Genomic DNA, 22,069 nt, shown 5'->3' with positions numbered 1-22,069 from the left:
GTAGGACTATATGTTGAGCCAGTCACAGTTGAGAAATAAGTGGGTACAATAGAAATGTGAATTTTATTATCGGCATTACTTGGAATTCCACAGGGGGCTTGCAATGTGTTATATAAGGATGGAAGAATTGAGAATGTTTAGTCTAGAGAAGAGAAGACATGAAAGCAACATGATAGCTGTCTTTTTGTATTAGGATTGTCATGTGGAATAAGAATAAAGCTTGTTATACTTTACCCTTGAGACTAACACTAGGACCAATATGTAGAGATTAAAGAAAGACAGATATCAACCCAATATGTATATGTTAAAAAAAATCCAAATGTTCCTGACATTCAGCTATTCCAAGGTGGAATAGATGACATTTATTGGCAATGCTATAGAGGGGATTCCAGCACAAGTATGAATTGGACTAGGTGCCCTCTGAAGTTCCTTTTTACTCTTTTATTTTAAACCCTTCCTTCCATCTCAGAATCAATACTGTGTATTGGTTCCAAGGCAGAAGAGTGGTAAGGGCTAGGCAATGGGGGTTAAGTGACTTGACCAGGGTCAAACAGCTGTGAAGTTTGTGAAATCTGGGGAGGCCAGTTTTGAACCCAGGACTTACGGTCTCTGAGCCTGGCTCTCAACCTATTGAACCACCTAACTTCCCTCCCCCATTTTACTCTTAGAATTTGTGTCTTTTTGTTATGCTTTAACAATTGCACCTAACATCAGGGTTGTGGTGAGGATTAAATAAGATGGTAGAGAGAAAGGATTTTGTATGCTTTAAAGTGCTATATAAGTTCTCGCCCATGATAATGCCCTTTGTCATGGTCTGGCTTTCTTTTTTAATTGAAAAGGAAAACAATTATATTGAACTATAATTATAAAAATATCAGAAAAACTTTAAGTTCATAGACTAAGGATTAAGAACCCTTTTTCTAAATGAGAAAAGTATTCCACATATGTGAGACTTCTACAGTACTTTCACCTCTTTCATTTCTGAATCCCAAACTCTATTATACAGACACACTCATACTTATACACACGTATACTGTACACACATATGTACACATGCACACATACAAATGTACACAAATATACATTAGACTACACAACAGATGATTATATGCTTATAGTTGAGTGTACTCAAGGAATTTTGTATGATTTAAACATATGAATGGGAGGTACTTTGTTGGAGGAGAAACTTTAGAATTATATTTTGTTAATACTTTTTTGTAATCAATAAGCAACAAACATAGCAGAAACTTGTATCTTTTACATTTAATGAGTATATGGGAAGTCTGCTTACGCCTGCCTTTTCCCAACTCATATTTTCATCAACATTATCTTTCTATGTATATTGACCATTCTCAGAAAGATTTTAGAGATGAAAAAGGATATATATGGCAGGAGGGTGTGTAAGAATGATACAAAATGAAGTGAGCAGAAACAAGAGAACAATTTCTACAGTTACAACATTACATAGGTAAGCAAGATGGAAAGTCATCAGATTGATTAATACAATGACCAGCCATGATTCCAGAGGACTGCTGCTAAACAATGTTACCCACTTGCTGATGGAGAGGGGATGAGTTCAGGGCACAGAATGAGATGTATTTTTGGACATGTTGTTATTCAGTCATTTTTTAGTCACGTCTAACTAGTCATGACCCCATCTGGAGTTTTCTTGGCAAAGATACCGGAATAGTTTGCCATTTATTTCTCCAGCTCATTTTATAGATGAGGAAACTGAGGCAGACTTAAGTGACTTGTTCAGGTTCACACAATTTGGTAGTGTCCAAGATCAGATTTAAACTCAGGAATATGTGTCTTCCATCCCAGGTCTGGCACTCTATCCATTGTACCATGGACAATGGGGATGGGAGCCTAGTATTTTGCCCTATTATGTACTTCCTTTTTTTTCTCTATTCATTTTTAATTTAAAACTTTAATTTAAACTTTTTTTCCATGAATACATGATTCATACTGTCTCCCTCCCTCTACCCTCCCCCCTCCCAGAGCTGACAAGCAATTCCACTAGGTTATATGTATATTATCACCCAAAACCTATTTCCTTATTTTTCATTTTTGTAATAGAGTATTCATTTTTGTATTCAGAGATATTTTATTTTTCCAATTACATGTAATAATTTTCAATATATCTTTTTTGAAATTATGAGGCCCAAATTGTCTCCCTTCCTTCCTTCCTTCCTTCCTTCCTTCCTTCCTTCCTTCCTTCCTTCCTTCCTTCCTTCCTTCCCTTCTCTCAGAGATGGTAAGCAATTTGACCTGGGTTATGCATGTATTAATTGTGCAAAACATACTTCCATATTGGCCACCATTGTAAATTTCTCTATTCGTTTTAAATGAGAAGGGTGGGAGGGAAAACAAATGTTTGTTATTTGCAAAATAAAATTAAATTAAAATCAAGCAAAAAAAGAAAATAGGCATAATCCTCTCAGAGATATTGTCCATGGAGCCCCAGGGTTTCAGCTCTGTGTAGTATTTGGTACTTGGCTCTGTTTGGTGGCCTATTATTATGGATCTATCTCTTTCCTGATTAAAAATTTGGTCTTGCTGAATACTTCAGTGGTTCTGTGTTTTTTCCAGGTTGTTAATGTCATAGCTTTAAGAACTTTGGTAAATTAGCCACTGTACAGAGAAGGGCACCTAGGATGATGAAAGACCATATATCCATGTTATATGATGATGTGTTCTAAGAACTAGGGATATTTAGGTTAGAGAAGAGAAATCAAAGTGGGATATGGAGGAAGTATCATGCTTGATCTGTGGGACTCCAGAGGACAGAGGCAGGAGTAATGCATAGACGTTACAGAAAGGACAGTTTAGGCTTGGTATCCAGAAAAGAAAGTTCTTAATAAGGAGAGTTTTCCAAAAGTGGTATATGTGGCTTTGAGAGGTGGCAGGTTCCTCCTCCTTGGAGGTCTTTAAAGACTGGGTAACCCCTTGTTACATGTTATATTAGGTATTCTTGGAATCTATTTCTCCCCAGGTCTCTTCTCACATTCAAATTCTGTGATTCTAGGGTATCTTCTCAGTCTTTTCTTTTTTAGGGAAATAATATTATCTAGGATCTCTTCCCTTCTTTTTACTTTTTCTTCTCTTTGAGATCTTGAAAATCACACCCTAGTTCTGATTTTTCTGGGTTTGTAGCATTTTTTTTTCTTGACCACTATAGCAATGCCTGGAATGTCTTTAATTATAATCTCCACTAGTGCAAATTCCGACCCCTCTTACACCTTTTTATTCTGTATGATTCTTGGCCTCGTCTTTTGTAAATCTGCCATCAAAGGTCCACCTAACATGCCAGAGGCCTTTCCTTGGTTCTTTAATATATTGTAGGTTCCAGTGTAGGTCTAGAATTGCTTAAGATAATCACACAAAATTCAGTGAAACCACCCCACTGTTTAAAGAGTCTCTTGCCAATGTTAAGAACCCTGTTGTGAATCAACATTTTCACACATAACTCAAGCCTGTGATCATAGATGAAACATGGTCTTTTGCAGAATCAATTGAAGCTGAAGCCAACAGGGCTGGAGCCCAACATCACATGCATTGTTTGCAACAAGCAGACACAAGAGGAAATTCATTAAATTGTGTTTGTTTCTTCATAATCGAGGGGAAAAAAGACATTATGACATGGCCTGAAAATGGCCTGAATTGGAATTGGGGGTAAATGAATTTCAACCCTAGTTCTAACACTAGTTTGTGAGATAAAAAAAAGTCACTTCATTTATCTGGGACTCTATTTGCAAAAGGAGGGGGTTAGATTAGATAAATTTTAATGTATCTTTTGCTTTTAAAGCTTATGCTTCTATATCTCTTCTCTCTCTCTCTTTTTCTCACTCTCTCAACCATCTATTCACCCATTTTATTCACTTATCTCTATCCCTATCTTATTTTTTAATGATTAAATTTTAATTTTAATGAACTTCCACGTAAGTTTTCCAAAGTCATATGATCCCCATTGTCTCCCTCCCCTCTTCCTTCCCCCTTCCTGAAACTGACAAACAATTAAATCTGGGAGAAATATATATATATATACATATATATATGTATATATATATACACACATATATAATCACACAAAACATATTTCTATATATTCATTTTTAAGTGAATAATCTTATAGAACTGAAACAAAACATATACCCAAATAAACAAGTGATAAGTCTTAAGTTTTTATCTGCATTTCTACTCCAACAGTTCTTTCTCTGGAGGTCCTATTTATTCATGAATCCATTTTTATTCATTTATCTCTCACTCATCATTCACTCATTTTCATTCAACCTTCTACCTGTATTCATTCATCTATTTTTATTCATCTATCTCTTCATTTACTTACTCAATTATTTTTAGGAAACATTCCCTTCTCATGCTATAGTTGTAATTGAATTCTTTTTCCTTTTAAGCCTTGTCTTTGTCTTAGAATCAATTCTAAGACAGAAGAGCAATAAGGGCTTGGCAATGGGGGCTAAGTGTGAGGTCACACAACTAGGAAGTGTCTGAGGCCACCCAGGTCCTCCTGACTCCAGGCCTGGTGCTCTGTTCATTGTGCTACCTAGCTGCCCTTGTGACTGAATTCTTGAAGATTAGGTCAGTGGAGTACAAGCTCTGGCAAGTCCTATCATGCTGGATTACTTCAAGTACAGAATGTGTCTATTATTGAAGGACCAAACCCAAGTATAAGGTCTCTTCTTACTAGAAGAGAGCTCACTAAATGATGCTTTTTTAGCCCCAGTAATTCATGAAACCATCTTCTGGTGATTTGTATGGGGCAAGGGAGTGCTTGTACCAACTCACCCAGGTATCCTTGGAATATTAGGGAATTGGATACATATGAAGGAATTCCTTTACTTCTGTCTAGGTGGATTGTGGAGAAAACATTCACTTCTGAAGGTTTTAATATTATATAGATTGTTTCTAATAGCCCTGATAGAATGTAACTCTGGTGTGTCCTCTTTCTTCTTTTTCAAGGAGAGTATTCTAAAACAACCTTTAAAGACCAGCAAAGGTGCCACTTCCTACCCCAAAACTTCCATGATTCTCCTGGTGGTAAATCATTGTCCCCTAGGATTTCATGTGTCTTTCTTTGTCTCATCAATGCTAAGCATAGTGCCTGGAACATAGTGCTTAATGAATATTGGTTGTCTAACCCTCAACCCCCACCCTGCCACCCCTTTCCCATGACCTTGCCAGGCAATGTTATTATGTATTTTGAGTAGTATGTTTTGTGTTCTGTTTCCTTACTAGATCACAAACTCCTTGAAATCAGGGATTTTGTCTCATCTGAATTCTATCTCCTGTAACATCACTTACATAGGTTAGATGCTCAATTAATTATTTGTTGAAAGAATTAATAGATTTCCTGTGGATAATGCAGATGAATAGACATATGTATACTTCCTTGGGTGACTTTTAGTTTTCTAATTTAAAAAAATGATTTTTTGATTCCCTTCTAGTCTTTCCCAAAAGTCAATATTACCATTTCATTGTATAGCGGAAAAACACTGGCTTTAGATTCCAAAGACCTTGGTTCAAATCCTGCCTCCGATGCTCCCTGCTTATCTGACTTGGACAAGTTACTTAATGTCAGCAAAGTTAAGTTTCTTCACCTATAAAACTGAAGAGGTTGAACTAAATGGTCTCTAAGATCCCTTACAACTCCTTTGAATCTGACCAGGCAAGTAGTAATGGCTACCATCTATACAGAGGCCACATTTCATTCCCCCAAGTCTCTCCATGATAGCAGGCAGTCAGAATGCCATGTTTCCCTGTTGGATTAAGGCTTTATCTATTACACAGCATATCTCAATGGGGAAAAGATATAACGCATACCAATGAAATCAAGGGAGCTGGTAATTCACCTCTTCTGGCTCCACTTTCTATTGTAGTACTGATAAGCATCAGTTAAGGGGGTCTGCAGGTTAAATCTATAGAGCTTTGAATTCCTCTTGTTGTTCACATCAGAGTCACCAACACATCTTGATCTGATTTAAAGCCCTAGCCTGGAACTTCGTGCCATTCAAAACACAGCAAGCCATTTTCCATGGGCTGGGGGCCATAAGGGCTTGTTAGATTGGCATTTTTAATAAATCTGGAGGGTAACTACAACATCGTAGGACTGTGCACTCCAGACAAACCGCTATGTACGTCACCTTGCCTCTGCCCTCCTCCCCCCTTCCTTCTTACTCACACATGCCCTTCAGGCTTTGGGTTATGATGTTTATTTTGGAGTTTCCACAGTGTTTTGTGTTCATCAGTTCTTTACCTTTTAAAACACATGCAGAGACAGACGCAGAAAAATGCCAAGCATTATGCCCTGGAACAAAACCTTCTGTGCTCAGATGCTTTGGGGTCAGGACTTTTTAAAAGGTGTTTTTGCATTCCCCTTGTCTAACTGCTTCGTTCAGTAGTGGGCACATAGGAATGTCTGATATCTAATACTTGTGTGATTCTGACTAAATTATTTCACCTCTTAGACCTTGGTTTCCTCACACACAAAATGAGGTTAGACTAGATCATGGGCTGGCAACCTGTAGTGATGGGACAAATTTAGAAGAAATCATTCTTGGTGTGGGTCATACAGAAAAGGGTAGTGGGTCAGATTTTTCCCACAAACAGTTAGGTTCGCTAACCCAGGGACTAGAAGGTCTCAGGTCACTTTTTACTCTAAACCTGGCATCTTGTAAGATGTGACTCCCCTGAACCCTATGTTCCTATCAAGAAAATGAGGATGTTGGGCTAGATAGGTGATGACAAACCTATGGCCTGGGTGCCAAATATGGCACACAGAGCACTCTCTTTGGGCCCACAGCCTCCCCTTCACACACCCCCTGAGTTCATTACTAGAAAGGCAAAAGGAGCTGCTCTCCTTCACATCTCTACACTTGCTGAAGAGGTTTCTCCCTTCACCCACTCTTCTGCCCAGCAGCCTGATGGGAGTGCTTTCTTCCCCTTCTGTGTGGGGTAACGAGGGGCAGGACCCAACTTGGTGGGGGAGAGAAGCATGGCAAGTGGTCTCTGGGGGGGGGCAGCACTGGGTCTGAGGGGTGGGGTGGAGGTGGGGCCTGGCCCTGGCACTCTATCTCTAAAAGGTTTGTCATCCCTGGGCTAGATGATCTCTTATGTCACTTTTTCCTGTGACCTCTATGAAGTATTTAATAAACACTTCATAAAGTGATTAAAATTTTCTAATTCATAGAGCTACTTCTGAATTTTTTACTTGCAATTGATTTCTAGGGTCAGTAAAAACCTCATCAATTGTATAGTTTTGGTTGGTGTGAAGACTTGCTGTATATAGCCCTAACATTCCTATTTCCACTATCTGGACTAGGAGATAAGAGAACTTTGTGAGTTTTTTTTAGATTGTTTGTTTTTTTGGTTTTTCTTTTAATAATGGCTGTCACTAATTAGCTTGGTTCTTGGCTTAGGGATTTCCCAATTTAAGAAACCAAAGGATCCATGCCCAGCCATTGGTAGTTAGTTGAAAACTATTCATAGTGTTCTTTTCATTCTAGACATTTTCAGTCTCTGCTTTTCCTTTTTTTCTCCTTAATCCCTGGCTGTTGGGCAGTCTCCTCAGCTGGAGTGCCCTCAGGCTGCAACCCCAAGGAGAAATCAGTTACCAAAGTACCACAGTCCTTATGATCCTGCTTAGTGTCAGGCCAGTGAGGTGAATATAACCCACAAAAGTTTATGATGTGTAAATTACTGCTGTAGTCTGTCCTCTCTCTCAGCTTGAGAGTCATTTGCTGGCTCTTAATATCTGTAACTGGAAACAGCCTTTTTTTTTCCCATTCCCAACCCAGACTCAAAAGATTTTTTGTTTTGTTTTGTTTTCTAAGGTGATCAGGGAAAAAGGGAAAGAATCTATTTGTTCATTTATGGCAGCTCTCTTGGTGGTGGCAAAAAACTGGAAACTGGGGGACTGTTGAACATTCGGGGAAATGGCTGAACAAGTTGTGACTTATAATTGTGATGGAATACTACCAAGCCATAAGAAATGATGAGCACAGTAATTAAAAAATAGGAAGACCTACGTGAAATGATGAATACTAAAATGAGCAGAACCAAGAGAACATTATATACAGCAACAGAATATTGTTTGAAGAAAAACTCATGTAATTCCAATTCCAGAAAAAGAACTAATAAATAGAAATAAGCAAGACATAGTTTTCTATATGAATGTTTCTTTTTATCATATGATACCTTCTCTAGTTGGGGAGGGGAGAGAGAGAGAAATCTGGGGAATTATAATGTAACAAATAAAATTTAAAAATATTAAAGGAGTAATATCTGATGAGTAGTTTGGAAGATTATTTCTGTGAAATCACTGGTTATTAATATGAGTCATTTCACATCAAGGTCCTTTATAGTCATAGACAATAAGTATGATAGTGATGAGAGTCAGTGGGCAATATAGTGAATAGAGAGTTGGCCTTGGAGTTAGGTAGACCTGGGTTTGAGTCTTAGCTGAAGAATGGCCGGGAAAGGGGGTGGTGGTGTTAGACAAGATGGCCTTGTTTAGAACTTCTAGTTCTAAATCTATGATTCTGTGAAACTTCAACAAGGGGAGGCCCCCTATCTTCCAAGGTAGTCCATTGAAAAGTTGTAATTGTTATCCTCTAAGCTCCCTACCTCGAAACCAGTTCCACAAAGGGCCTCTAAGAGTCTTAGTTTTCTAAATTGGTAAATAGAGTTAATAATAGCAATGCAATCTGTATCACTTTGTAGTCCTTAAAATATTCTGGAAATGGGTGCCATTATTATTCAGCCTCCGCCTGTCTGTTTCTCAAATCTCATTTATAATGTATCTGATTTAGTTTTGAAGCATTATAGGATATCAGAACTGGATGCAACCTTAGAGATAATTTTGCCCATGAGGAGTGTGCTGGAGCCACCTTGCACTAACAAATAACTGTTAAATTTTCAGTATGCACACTTAATACCTTGGAAGTTAGAGATGCTGCAAACCTGGGTTTGATTTATTGTTTTGTTGATTATTTAGACTTTTAAAAAGTGATGAAGAAGATGTTAATAAAACAGCTTAAACATAACATTGTGTCATGCATATAGAGCCAGTTGTTAAACATTTGCCAACATATCTTTGTCCAATTCCCTTATTTTACAAATGAGGAAAGTAAAGCCCAGAGAGGGAAAGAGTTCATGCATGACCACAAAACGTACAATTATTCTTGGGAAAATATTTTTTCTCTTCCTGTATAACTCACTACTAGTTTGCCCAGCTTAGATAGTATGACAGGGTTGTGGACAGAAAGGAGACATATAGTCCTAGAAACATCCTGAGTATAAGGAAGGGCAGGAGTATTAATCAGTCACATTTGATTGGATGTCATTGGTAGGATGATGCCAATTCATTAATGTTCCATAGAAAATGGGTATTTCTAGATTGGAAGGCTCCTGGAAGTATCCAGGAAAAGAAGGAGGTGCCAAACAGGACAAAGAAAACCTACCACAGGAAAGACTGGGGTTCAAAAATACATTTTCTTTTCCAGACTATTAAAATTATTATCTCCAACTTGCAACTGAGGAAACTGAGGTTGAAGACATTATATGGCTTGCTTATAGTCACAAAACTTATGAGCAGAAGAGAGAGTCCATACTCAAATCTTTCTAACTCTAAATTCAGTGCTATTTCTACTATTCCAATAATTCTCTAACTTTTTGGTTTCTGGACTCCTTTACATTCTTAAAACAGATTGAGGACCCTTCCCCCCAAAAAAACTTATTTATATAGGTTACATCTATCAACATCTACTCTATTAGAAATAAGGCATCTTAGTCATGTTATAATAATAGTGTTAACTTCACAGACTCCCTGAAAGAGTCTTTGAGATGCTCATAGATCCCTGGACAATACTTTAATAATCACTTTCATGATGCTGCCTGATGAATATCAATATTTCCATTGTTGCTGTTCAGTTATTTTCAGTCATGTCTGACTCTTTATGAATCCATTTGTGGCTTTCTTGGCAAAGATACTGGAATGCTTGCCATTTTCTTCTCCATTTCATTTTACAGATGAGAAAACTGAGGCAAACAGGGTTAAGAAACTTGCCAGGAGACACATAACTACTAACTGTTTGAGGCCAGATTTGAACATGTGAAGATAAATCTTCCTGACTCCAGATCTCCCCACTCTATATACTCTGTCACCTAGATGCCCATAAGTGATACTAAGGACTAATAAAAAATACAAGTTACAGAGCCTAAACTTATTGAAGTCTGCCATACTGTAATGTATCTCTCTGGAAGTCCTAGAAATCTTGGTGTCCTGAAAGGGGTCTGAAGCCAAGGGACTTGTCCCATTGACTCTGTAGGTGTTCAATGCACCTGACTCAGAAGAAAAAACAATGAATCTGAAGTTAGGAGATCTAAATTCCAATTTTGATTTTGCCACTTACTAAATGTGATACAATGAGGAAGTGACTTGGGCTCCATTTCCTTCTTCCATAAAATAAGGGGGTTGAACTAGATGATCTTTATGAAACTTCAAGATCTGTACCGGTAAGCCAAAGTTATTTTTTGGACTCATGGCTATCACTGAAAGATGGATGTTGTACCTTTCGCTTCCTCCTGAGTCTAGATGGGTGTGGAGCATAGATCGAGGACCCGGTAGATTAATTGGAATAAATGATTTTTTAACTATAAGTTGAAAGCTTTTGAAAGTTGTATTCACTTTTTTTTTCATTTCAAAGGTTACATATTGAGTTAGAAGATGGTGATTTTTCAGTAATGAGTATACCAAATTATTTCCGTAGTTCTTCTGGTATATATTGAGAGAAGCAGAGTAAGTAGAGAGCCTTTCTGGAGCAGACAGTACTCATCCCCCCAGTTAAAAACAAACTATTGAGTTACAGATTCACTTTAATTAATAAGCTCCTCTCTCAAAATACAATAGCTTCCTTGGACTAGATTTCTTTCAAGGTCAGGGCTAGGACTCTGGAGAAATAATTGTTAAACTTTCAGTGTGAGCATTTTGTGACATAGAAATGGCAGGGTGGAATTCTGGGTGAGGGTTGACCCTGTATCTTGCAGGAATTCCACCCTGCCATTTCCATGTTATAATTTATATCTTGGAAATCTACAAATGCTACATATCAGGGCTTGACTTACTGTTTTGTTGATTGTTTAGACTTGAAATACTGATGAATAAAATGTTAATAATGCTGAATAAACTTTAAAGCTTTTTTAATGTATAGTTTTTCCCCTGGAGAAATAGTTGTTAAACACTCAGGTCATCATCACTTTTAATAGTATCAGTGTACAGTATTAGAAAGATCCCTAGACTTTGAGTTAGGAGACATTAGTCCAAATTCTGACCTCGACATGTGTTTTTGTGTGTGTGTGTGTGTGTGTGTGTGTGTGTGTGTGTGTGTGTGTGTGTGACTTTAGGCAATATGGTTGGGACAATTTGGTTATACTTGATCCCTTCACTTAGAAAGAAAAGAAGAGACCTCAGAAATATCTAGAATGACTAACAAACCCTACCTGTACTATTTTGGAGGAAATGTACCTGACTGTATAGTCAATCAAATAATCAACTTCTTCAAGTAAAGCTCAAATGTAATACTAAATTAGAAGAAAGAATAAAAATGAAAATATGTAGCACTCAATTAAAATTGTTCCAGCCTGATATATTTAAATAATGTGTTTTCATTCTAAAACAGGAAGTGGACAAAAGAGTAGACATTATAATAACATTTCATCCCTTTCTTTCAAAGTTTAATTAGTGTAAATCAATTGTTACCATGAGAGGATCAAAAGAACTTATAAACTTCCTCAGCAAGATGACTTGGTCATCTTGATAAGAAAGATATAGCAGTTAAGAACAATACTAATTTAGACTACTAACTTATTTATAAAATACTATTAGGAGAGAATGATGGAAGATTATGAGAAGTATTACCTCATAAATCAGTATAAAGCAATGGAAGGAAAAGCAAGTTTATAGAAAACTTAACAAAAAACCTAATTAAATCATATCATCTTGGAAGAGTTTAAAGATAAAATTGAAACAAAGACAATAGAAAGAAAATCTGTCAGCATTCCTAGAGTAAACTTTTCTTTTCCTATTAATCTCACTGTATTAAAACTTTAACATTTGAACTCTAATTGCATATTGTGTGGAGAAATACAATAACACTAAAGAAAGCAAAGGTGGAAAGAGTGACAGAATTAGAGGTCCATGCTTTGAGGAGACTTAATTTTGATTAAATTGAGAGGTCAATTTTCAAGATATTTAGAAAAGAGGACAATGCCACGGGCTTCAGGGAAACTATAGATATAATCACTACTTAAATAGCAAACAATAAAATACATACCTACCAACCCATGTAACCCTCTTTTCCATCTCTTTAATTTTATTATGAGAAAAATCTACGCAAATGCATGTATAATGAGGGCATTCTTGATGAAGATTCAGAAAGGAAGAATTAGACTTTTAGGAATGATATGCTTCTTTACATACACACACACATATATATTATTTACTGAAAGGTGCAGGAATTATTGAATTTATTGTTTCTTGATTGTTTAAAAAGCATTTGATTTGGTTGAGCAAAATATTTTAATGATTCTTCTCTAAAAAGCAGACTGTCAACCACATATCAAAATCGTTCAAGGTTCCTTGAAAGTTACAAAACAGACATAAATTTATTTGACAAATCTCTAATTATTAAAACCATGTGAGGCACAAAACGGAGAGATCTATGATTGTAAGATCTTTGATTGTTTGTTTTTTCATAGATGTCCAGATCAGAGTTCAAACAGAAGAGTGATTCTCTCTAGATGGTAAAGTCCTCCAGATCTGCTACTGTTTGTGGATGATATTGTCAGGATTTGCATTGTCCTGGAATATTGCAGTCTTATAAATAAGATCCATAATCATTCAAGACTTTAGCATAACTATTCACATAGGAATAATCAAGTGGATGGAGTGTCATTATCTAGGCCAAGATATGTAATTGGATGGACAGCCTGGAGGAAAGCTTTTTCTGTTATATGTAATCAATGCCTATCTGTATCTATATCTATGTCTATGCCTAAAACTATATTTCTACATATATATATATAAGTGTTACAATCTATCAATTGATAGGGGAGTGCTATAGATAATTTATTTTGACTTCAGTACTACAGCACTAGAGTTTATCATGTTCTCCATGGGGATAAGATGGAAAGATGTGTTAAAGAGAATTAGGTTAGGTAGATTCAGTTCTGTTTAAATGATTGGACCCAAACTGTCATTGATGACTTTATGTTAATTTAGAATAAGGTATCTCATGAAGTACACTATTACTGGGATCTATTCCTGTGCTACTTAACATTTTTATCAATTACTATACTTGGATAAATGTAGAAAAGACATTCTTGCCAAATTTGCAGATGGTACCAGATATATACCAGATATACCAGATAAGTGAGAAATTCTTAAATTATATTCAGGACTTTTGTTATTAAGAGGGATACTCTGAAACAAAGATTACATTTTCATTACTAGTACTTACAAAAATGCCCTCCTTATAATAAATGAGTAGTAAATGTATGTTGGAATACATTAAAGTAGGACAAGTCTTTTGCAGGTAATTGGTTGTCCAGCTGGATAGACTGGCTCAAGGAAAACTTATCTTGAGAACGACAATGTAAATTAATGAAAAGAATACTGGATTTGGAATCTGAGGACATGACATTTTATATTTCTGTGACCTTGGGTTTAGTCTTTCTCAACCTCAGTTTTCTCCTCTGCAAAACGACTAGATCAGACTGGATGTTATATAAGTTCCTTTTAAGTTAAACATCCTATGAAATTATTTATTATTCCATGTAAAAGCACAGACAGGACCTTAGACTAATTTATGTAATCAGGAGACTCTAGGGTTCTTATTTCCAAAGCTTGAGATGATTGACTAAGGTATCAAGAAACAGATGTAGAGACTGACATTGAAAATAGCTCTCTAGAGAACCCAATTTAGTGTGCTTTAGGCAGAATTAAGATTTTCATTCTAACTCCCAGTTCCTTATTCCTTCACCCAGAGAAGGTGGAAATGGAATTGTATGTAAGGGCTTAATTTTCTGCTGAAGAGGGAGTTTATACAGTATTTACCTAGGAGCAGCAGGGAAACAAAGATCCTGATTTCCATTATTTATGATCTACTATTGTGTGGCATTTATGACCTGGCTATAAACCATTTTACTCAGTGTTGAGACTTGGTTCTCAACATCCCAGCCTACAGGCACATTTCTTTCAAGTAACTGAGAAGAAATGGTTTTAGAGATTCATAGATTGTTAAGAGCTAGAATGGAGCCTAGAGGTCTTCTAGTGGTACTCCCTCATTTTACACTGGACACCTACGCCCAGAAAGGGGAAGGGTTTTGACCAAAGTCACATAGCTAACCATTCTCTTCTGATTCTATGGATCTTTCCACTGAACCATATTGGCATATCTAAGGAGAACCTACCTGTTTGGAAAGTAAGTTAAAGACTGAAGGGATTAGTTCAATCAATTAATGCCCTCAAATTGCTTTGCTGAAATATAGATGACTATCTAGATTATAATCTGCTTCAGGGCAGGGATGGTGCCTTTTAAAATCTTAAGATTTTAAAGCTTGAAGAAACCCTAGAAATCTTCTATTAATAGCAACTAATACTGTAACTATGGCAGGGTGACTTGGACTTTGCCCTGGGGTAGAGAATTTAGAGGGTGCCTTTAAATTTAGAGGGCTCTGTTAGCACTTGCAATCCATTGACATTATAGAAATAACCAAGTTTATCACCTAACTAGCAAAGATAACTAGTTAAGACAGGAAATTATCAGATCTAGGATGAAGGTGACCTCTTCCTTTGTCCTGCTCTGATTTCTCTTCCCTATGTAGTAGCCTCTCTACTAGTGGCCTAACAGCCAGTGTTCCAGGGTCTCTTCCTCTCTATCAGGATGAAATAGTTCTCTTCTCCCACTCTCTCTCCTCCTTTCCTACCTCCCCACCCCCTCTACTAAGGGTGAGGCTGATTGTTCTAGGCAATTTGTTATATTTGCCCTGTACGTAAAAATTCCTAGTTATGTGTCTAATAACTTCATTTCTATAGCCAATTAAAGTGCTTTCCTTATAACAATCCTGTGAATATTTTGATGCAAGTACTATTACACCCTTTTAACAGTTGAAGAGATTGAGACAAAGCAAGGGGAAATGACTTGTCTGAGGTCACAGCTGGAGGTAGAACCAAAACTCAGATTTCCTAACTCCTACTATATTACATCAAAAAATTCCTTTTATTTTTATTCTACACATAATAATCATGCTCTGTATTTCTGGACACTCATTAATCAATTCATAAGTATTAATTAAGTACCTATTATGTTCCAGATATCCTAATAGCTTAAAGATACAAAATCAACAAAGAAATAGTCCCTATTCTCAAGAAACTTTTATATTTTTTTTTACATTTACAGTATTCTTGATTCAATGATTTCTCCTATAAAATAATATCATTTCATACACCTTGTATTTTTCCTTTTTCTAAAAATTTTTTTAAATTAATTAATTTAGAATATTTTGCCATGATTACCTTGTTTGCCATGTTCTTTCCCTTCCCTTCTCCCTGCCCCCTCAAAGAGCCAACGGTTAATTCAACTGGGTTCTCCATGCATTATTGTTCAAAACCTATTTCAATATTATTCATATTTTCAATAGAGTGATCATTTAAAGTCAACTCTTCCAATCATATCCACATTGAACCATGTGATCAATCATATGTTTTTCTTCTGCATTTCTACTCCCACAGTTCTTTCTTTGGATGTGGATAGTGTTCTTTCTTATAGGTCTCTCAGAATTGTCCTGGCCATTGCATTGCTACTAGTAGAGAAGTCCATTACATTCTATTGTGCCACAGTGTATCAGTTTCTGTGTACAACATTCTCCTGGTTCTGTTCCTTTTGTTCTGCATCAATTCCTGGAGGTTGTTCCAGTTCACATGGAATTGTTCCAGTTCATTATTCCTTTCTGCACAATAGTATTCCATCATCATCAGATACCACATTTTTTTCAGCCATTCCCCAATCAATGGATACCCCCATTTTCCAGTTTTGTTTTTTTGCCACCATAGAGTGTAGCTATGAATATTTTTGTACACCTATTTTTCCCTATGATCTCTTTGGGGTACAAACCCAGAAGTGGTATGGCTGGCAGTATTTTAAAGCCTTTTGGGCATAATTCCAAATTGCCTTCCAGAATGGTTGGATCAATTCACAACTCCACCAGCAATGCATTAGTGTTCCAATTTTCTATATCCCCTCCAACATTTATTACTTCCCTTTGCTGTCATATTGGCTGATCTTCTAGGTGTGAGGTGGTACCTCAGAGTTGTTTTGATTTGCATTTCTCTAATTATAAGAGATTTAGAACACTTTTTCATGTGCCTATTGATAGTTTTGATTTCTTTATCTGAAAACTGCCTATTCATGCCCCTTGAACATTTATCAGTTGAGGAATGGCTTGATTTTTTTTTTTTTGTATAATTGATTTAACTCCTTATAAATTTGAGAAATTAGACTTCTGTCAGAGGTTTTTTTTTTTAATGAAGATTTTAGGAACTTACATTCTTTTAGAAAGGGAGTGTAGGAGACACCATGTACATATATAATTATATTGAGAAGATATGCAGGGTAAATACAAGGTAGTTTAGGGAGGGAGAATATTCCCAGCTAGGAGTGGGAAGGTTCAGGAAAGTCTTCTGTTGAGGTTAGAAGGCAGTGAAGGATTCTAAATGTTGAGAGTAAGGAGACAATACATTCTAGCCATAGGAGGATAGCCAGTGCAAGGCCATGGGGACAAGAGAAGCAATGCTAGTTAAGAGGAACCCAGGGGTGGTCAGTTTGACTGGATTGGAGAGTTTGGAGAGAGGAATAATAGCCTGAACAATGAGACTGGAAAGATAAGATTGGGACCAAATTGTGAAGGGCTTTAAAAGTCAAACAATGAAGTTTGACATATACATGATCCTAGAAGCAAAATGAATTTCCTAGAGTTTTTTGAGCAGGGAAATGATATGGTCAGATCTCTTCTTTTGCAAAATCACTTTAGTGGCTGTTCAAAGGACAGATTAGAGTAGGGAAAAATTTGTGTCAAGGAAGTCAATTAGGACATTATTGTAGTAGAGACCATTAGAAGAGATGAAGAGAGCCTGAATTCTGGTTGGGGCTATATGTAGAGAGAAAAGAAAGAGAGATGTTATGAAGGTATAAACAAGATTTAGCAATTTATTAGTTATGTGGGGGTAAAGAGAAATGAAGAATCAAAAATAATGCTGAAGTCTTAAATGTGAGAGACTGGAAGGATGATGGTTTCTTTGACAGAAAGAATGAAATTCAAAAGAGTTGATTGTTTGAGGAAAAGAGAATGAATTCCATTTTGCACATGTCAAGTTTGAGATGTCTGTGGGACATCTCGCTGGAACTGTCCAATAGGCAGTAGGGTGAGGTGGGAGCAGAAAAATGAAGAGAAAGACTGGGGCTGGCTCTATGCATCTGGGAGCCATATTTATCAAGATAAAAAAACCCATGAAAGCTAGAGAGATTGCCAAATGAAAGAGTATATAGAGAGAAGAGAATGAGGTCCAGGACAGAGCCTTGAGGATATATCCGTAGTTTGGATGCATGATATGGATAGTTATTCAGCAAAGAAGATGGAAGAACAGAATGGAAAGAAAACTAGGAGACAGCAGTGTCAGGAAAACTTTAAGAGAGTCTATGTAAAAAAGGAAAGGGTAAAGGGGTGGTCAACAGTATCCAATATAGATATAAGATTGAGCACTGACAAAAAAGCCATCAGATTTAGTGATTAAGAGATCATGGGAGGCCTAGAGATGGGAGGTCCTGGTTTAAATTTGGCCTCAGATACTTCCTAATTGTGTGATTCTAAACAAGTCACTTAACTCTCATTGCTTAGCCCTTACCATTCTTCTGTCTTGGAATAAATACACAGTATTGATTCTAATATGGAAAGTAAGGGTTTAAGAAAAAAAAAAGACCTCATGGATAATTTCTGAGAGAGTGTTTTCATTGAGTGATGAGGTCAGAAGATTACACAGGATTGAGAAGTGAGTGAGAGGGGAAGTGGAGTAGGCTTCAGGCAAAGTTTATTGAATAAATTAATAAACACTGAATGTCCCTGAATTGTGGCCTGGATGATTTATGTAACCATTTCAAGTCTCATCTTTATTTTGCTCATGTGGACAGAGCATTAAATTATGTGGGACAGTAGGCTTAAGTTTTCTGTTTCCTCATCTGTATCAAATAAGATAATATTTGTAAAGCATTTAGTTCAATGCCTGGCAATAGTAGGAACTTAATAAAAGTGTGTTCTCCTTCCTTTCTCTTCTTATTTCATACTTAAATTTTAGGCTATCTGCTTCTGAGGCCTATTCTAGGGCTAAAATCTGGTGGTTCTATTCCATTTCCTTTAAATATGCCCTGATACTGTCACTTAAGAACATTGTAAAGCCTAATGCTTGCTAGATATTTTCATTTTGAACCAAATATATCATTATAAAACACTTCTGGTACTTCCTAATTCCAGCAAGAGCATTGAGAAGGGTAGGAAAGACTCGAGTTTGATTCCTAACTCTGCTTCCAGCTTACAGTAACTTGGCATGTGAGTCCCCTGGACAAACAACTTAATTTTGTGGGTCTCAGTTGCCTCATTCATCAAATAAAGTTAAATACCTTCCTCATCTCACTCACAGAGTTGATTAAGTAGATCAAATGAGATGATGAATGTGAAAGCTTTGTAAACTAAGCACAATATAAATGTGAGATATTATCAAGACGGAACAACAGTGATCAATTCCTGAAGTGGTCTCATTTTCTTTTGTACCTCTCCCTTTCTGATGCAACAATTAAAACAGTTTGTACATGTAGGTGCTTGATCAATAATAGCTAACACTTATTCGGAGAGAAGTAGCCTAGCATAGCCATGGTTGGCCTTTGCATAAGGAAGACCTAGGCTCAGTTCCTACCTCTGACATATATATGACCGAGGGAAAATCACTTATTCTCTGTCATCTGAGTTTCTTCCTCTGCAATATTGGGATAAATAATAGAACATAATTCTCTGTAAAATTTAAAATACTATAAAAAGATTTCTCTGCCACAAATAACTAATCCTCAAAGATTGTAAGTTAAAAAAAGGCCAGTAATCAATCAATATCAGTGTAGAGTTTTCTTATGCTGTTGTTCAGTCATGTCTGAGTCTTTGTGACCCTATTTTGGGGTTTTCTTGGCAAAGATATTGCAGTGGTTTGCCATATCCTTTTCCAGCTTATTTAAACATCTGAGGAAACTGAGGCAAACAGAATTAAGTGACTTGCCCAGGTTCACACTGCTAGTATGTCTGAGGCTTGATTTGAAGTCATGAAGATGAACCTTCCTGATTCTAAGCCCAGTGCTCTATCCACTGCCACCTGTGATGTGAGTTTTCTCGTACAAATAAACACACAACACACTCACATTCTGTTTCTATGTACATATATATGCACACACAACTACCAAGGGGAGCTTGTGAGACAGAATCCCTCTGACCCTCTAAGGGAGGAAATTGAGGGAATTAGGACAGCTTGTGATTGATTGTGGGAATTGAGTAAACCACACTGACTCTATTTTGTGACTCTATTCTGGTGCTACCTTTATTCCCTTACTATTCAATCACGAGACAGTTCCAATTTCTGTCTTGTAAGAATACTCTCCAGTCCAGTCAAACTGACCACCTCTCTGTTCCTCTTACCTAACTTTGTCTTATTCTGCATGACTTTGGTTGTCTCCCTATGCTTAGATCATATTCCCTTCTTACTTTCAACTCTTAGCATCATCCCTTACTCCCTTCAAGTCTCAGAATAATAAGCACCACCTTCTAAACAAAACCTTTCCTGAATCTTCCTTCCTTTATATCCTTTTGACATCATTACCTAGTATCTTCTATCTTATTCTAGTCTTTGTTGAAGAAGAGGTCCTTCTCCTCATGGAGGCCAATTTCTCTACATGTACACTGGATCCCATCCTCTCTCATCTTTCAGCAGATTGTCCCCACTGGCAACTCCTCCTGATTCTCCATCTTTTCCTATTTATTGGTTCTTCCTCTTCTGCCTTCAAACATTCCCAAGTCTCTCCTAGCCTTAAAATTAGATCCTACCATCCTCTAGTTATCATTCTATATCTTCCCTTTCCTATTCCTCTTCTTTAAAAGACTCATATATATTGAATTAAAAATGCTTGGTTGAACTTTTCTATAAAGTGAGTAAATTATAATTTTGTGCCTGGAAAATTCTGCCTCCTCATTTTAAGATGAGAAATGATTTCCCAAAGGTCACACATACCATTAACATCAGAGCATTGTCTCAGGCTGAGATTTACTTAGTGATGACATTAATATTAAGATAGTGTATTGATAATACATTCTCAAGTTTTCAGGGTCCTATTATTGGTAGAAGACCATATGATCATAGATTTAAAGATAAAAAGGATTTTAAGAACCATCTTCTCTTCTAAGTGAAAAATCTTGAGAAAGCTAATTTGTGTTTATGCCTTACTTTTTACTCTCTTCTCAACCTTTTGCACTTGGGTAGATTTCTGGTTTCATGCAATTGAAATTATTCTCTCCAAAGTTGTCTGAGATCTTTTAATTACCGAATCTGATGGACTTTTATTGTCTTAATCTTTATTGATTCTTGAAGCATTGTTGACTGCCCCCTTCTCCTGGCCATCCCTTTTGGGTTTTTGTGACCCTATTTTTTTGGTTTTCCTCTGTCTGTCCTACAACTCCTTTTCAGTTTCCTTGGAAGGCCCATCATCCATAAATCCATTTCACTTGACTCTTGGTATAGCCCAAGATTCTGTTCTTGACTTTTCTGTATGATTTTTCTTGGTAACCTCAACACTTTCATGGAGTAAATTATGACCTCTGTGTAGATAACTGAGGGATCTATTCATCTAGGACTAATCCATTTCCTGACCTTGTCTTCCATAAACACCTTTATGGATTCCCCATAGGCATCTCAAACTCAACATATCCAAAACAAATGGATAAACTTTTCCCTCAAACCCACTCTTATTTCCAACCTTTTTCTTACTGTCAGGGATACCACTAATCACCTGGGTTTGCAGCAAACCACAAGACTGCCTTTGATTCTTTACTTTCCTACCTTCACAACATCTCTCATACCCATTCCCTTCTCTCTACTTCCAAGGTCACCAGCCTAGTTCAGAGCCTCATCATCTCTTTTCTGGACTATTGGAATAGCCTTCAGATTGATCTCCCTGTTTCAAGTCACTCCTCACTCTAATTCCATTCAGTTACTAATATGATTTTTCTGAAATTCAGTCTGACAAGTCACTTTCCTATTCAAAACACTCTGATTCCCAGTTGCCTTTGGGATTGAATAGAAACTCCTTTATTGGCTCTTAAAACTTTTCACAACCTGGTCCCAACCTACCTTTCAACCTTGTTATATATTATTCCCTTCCTGCACTGTACATCCAGTCCAGCTGATCTTCTTTCAATTCCTCCCATATGACAATCTATCCCTGGAATGATTAACTTTGTACTGGCTGTTCCCTGAACTAGAAAGGCATTCTTTCCTTACCTACATCTCCTTGAATATTGTGTTTCTTTAAAAATGCAACTCAAATGCTACTTTCTACATAAAGCCCCAATTACTTATGCCCTGCTCCCCAACTTACCTGATAAATAACATATATAGAAATATATATGTGTATATATGTGTATAGTGTACACACACACACATACATATATATGTATGTATATATATGTGAATATATATGAAATCTCCTCTCTGGTGGAATGTAAGATTTTTGAAGGCAAGGACTTTCATTTTTGTTTCTGTATCCTCATTCTCTAGGGTTTTGCTTGACAACTAATGAAAACATCATAAATATTTGTTGATTGATTGACTGGTACCCTTGGGCAAGAGGGTTTTCCCCCTTGGCCTCAGTTTCTTCATATGTAAAATGAAATGTACTTGATAACAAAGAGA

Source organism: Gracilinanus agilis, chromosome 2 (genome assembly GCF_016433145.1).
Source record: "Gracilinanus agilis isolate LMUSP501 chromosome 2, AgileGrace, whole genome shotgun sequence".
Taxonomy (NCBI): domain Eukaryota; kingdom Metazoa; phylum Chordata; class Mammalia; order Didelphimorphia; family Didelphidae; genus Gracilinanus; species Gracilinanus agilis.
This window is presented reverse-complemented; position numbering follows the sequence as displayed.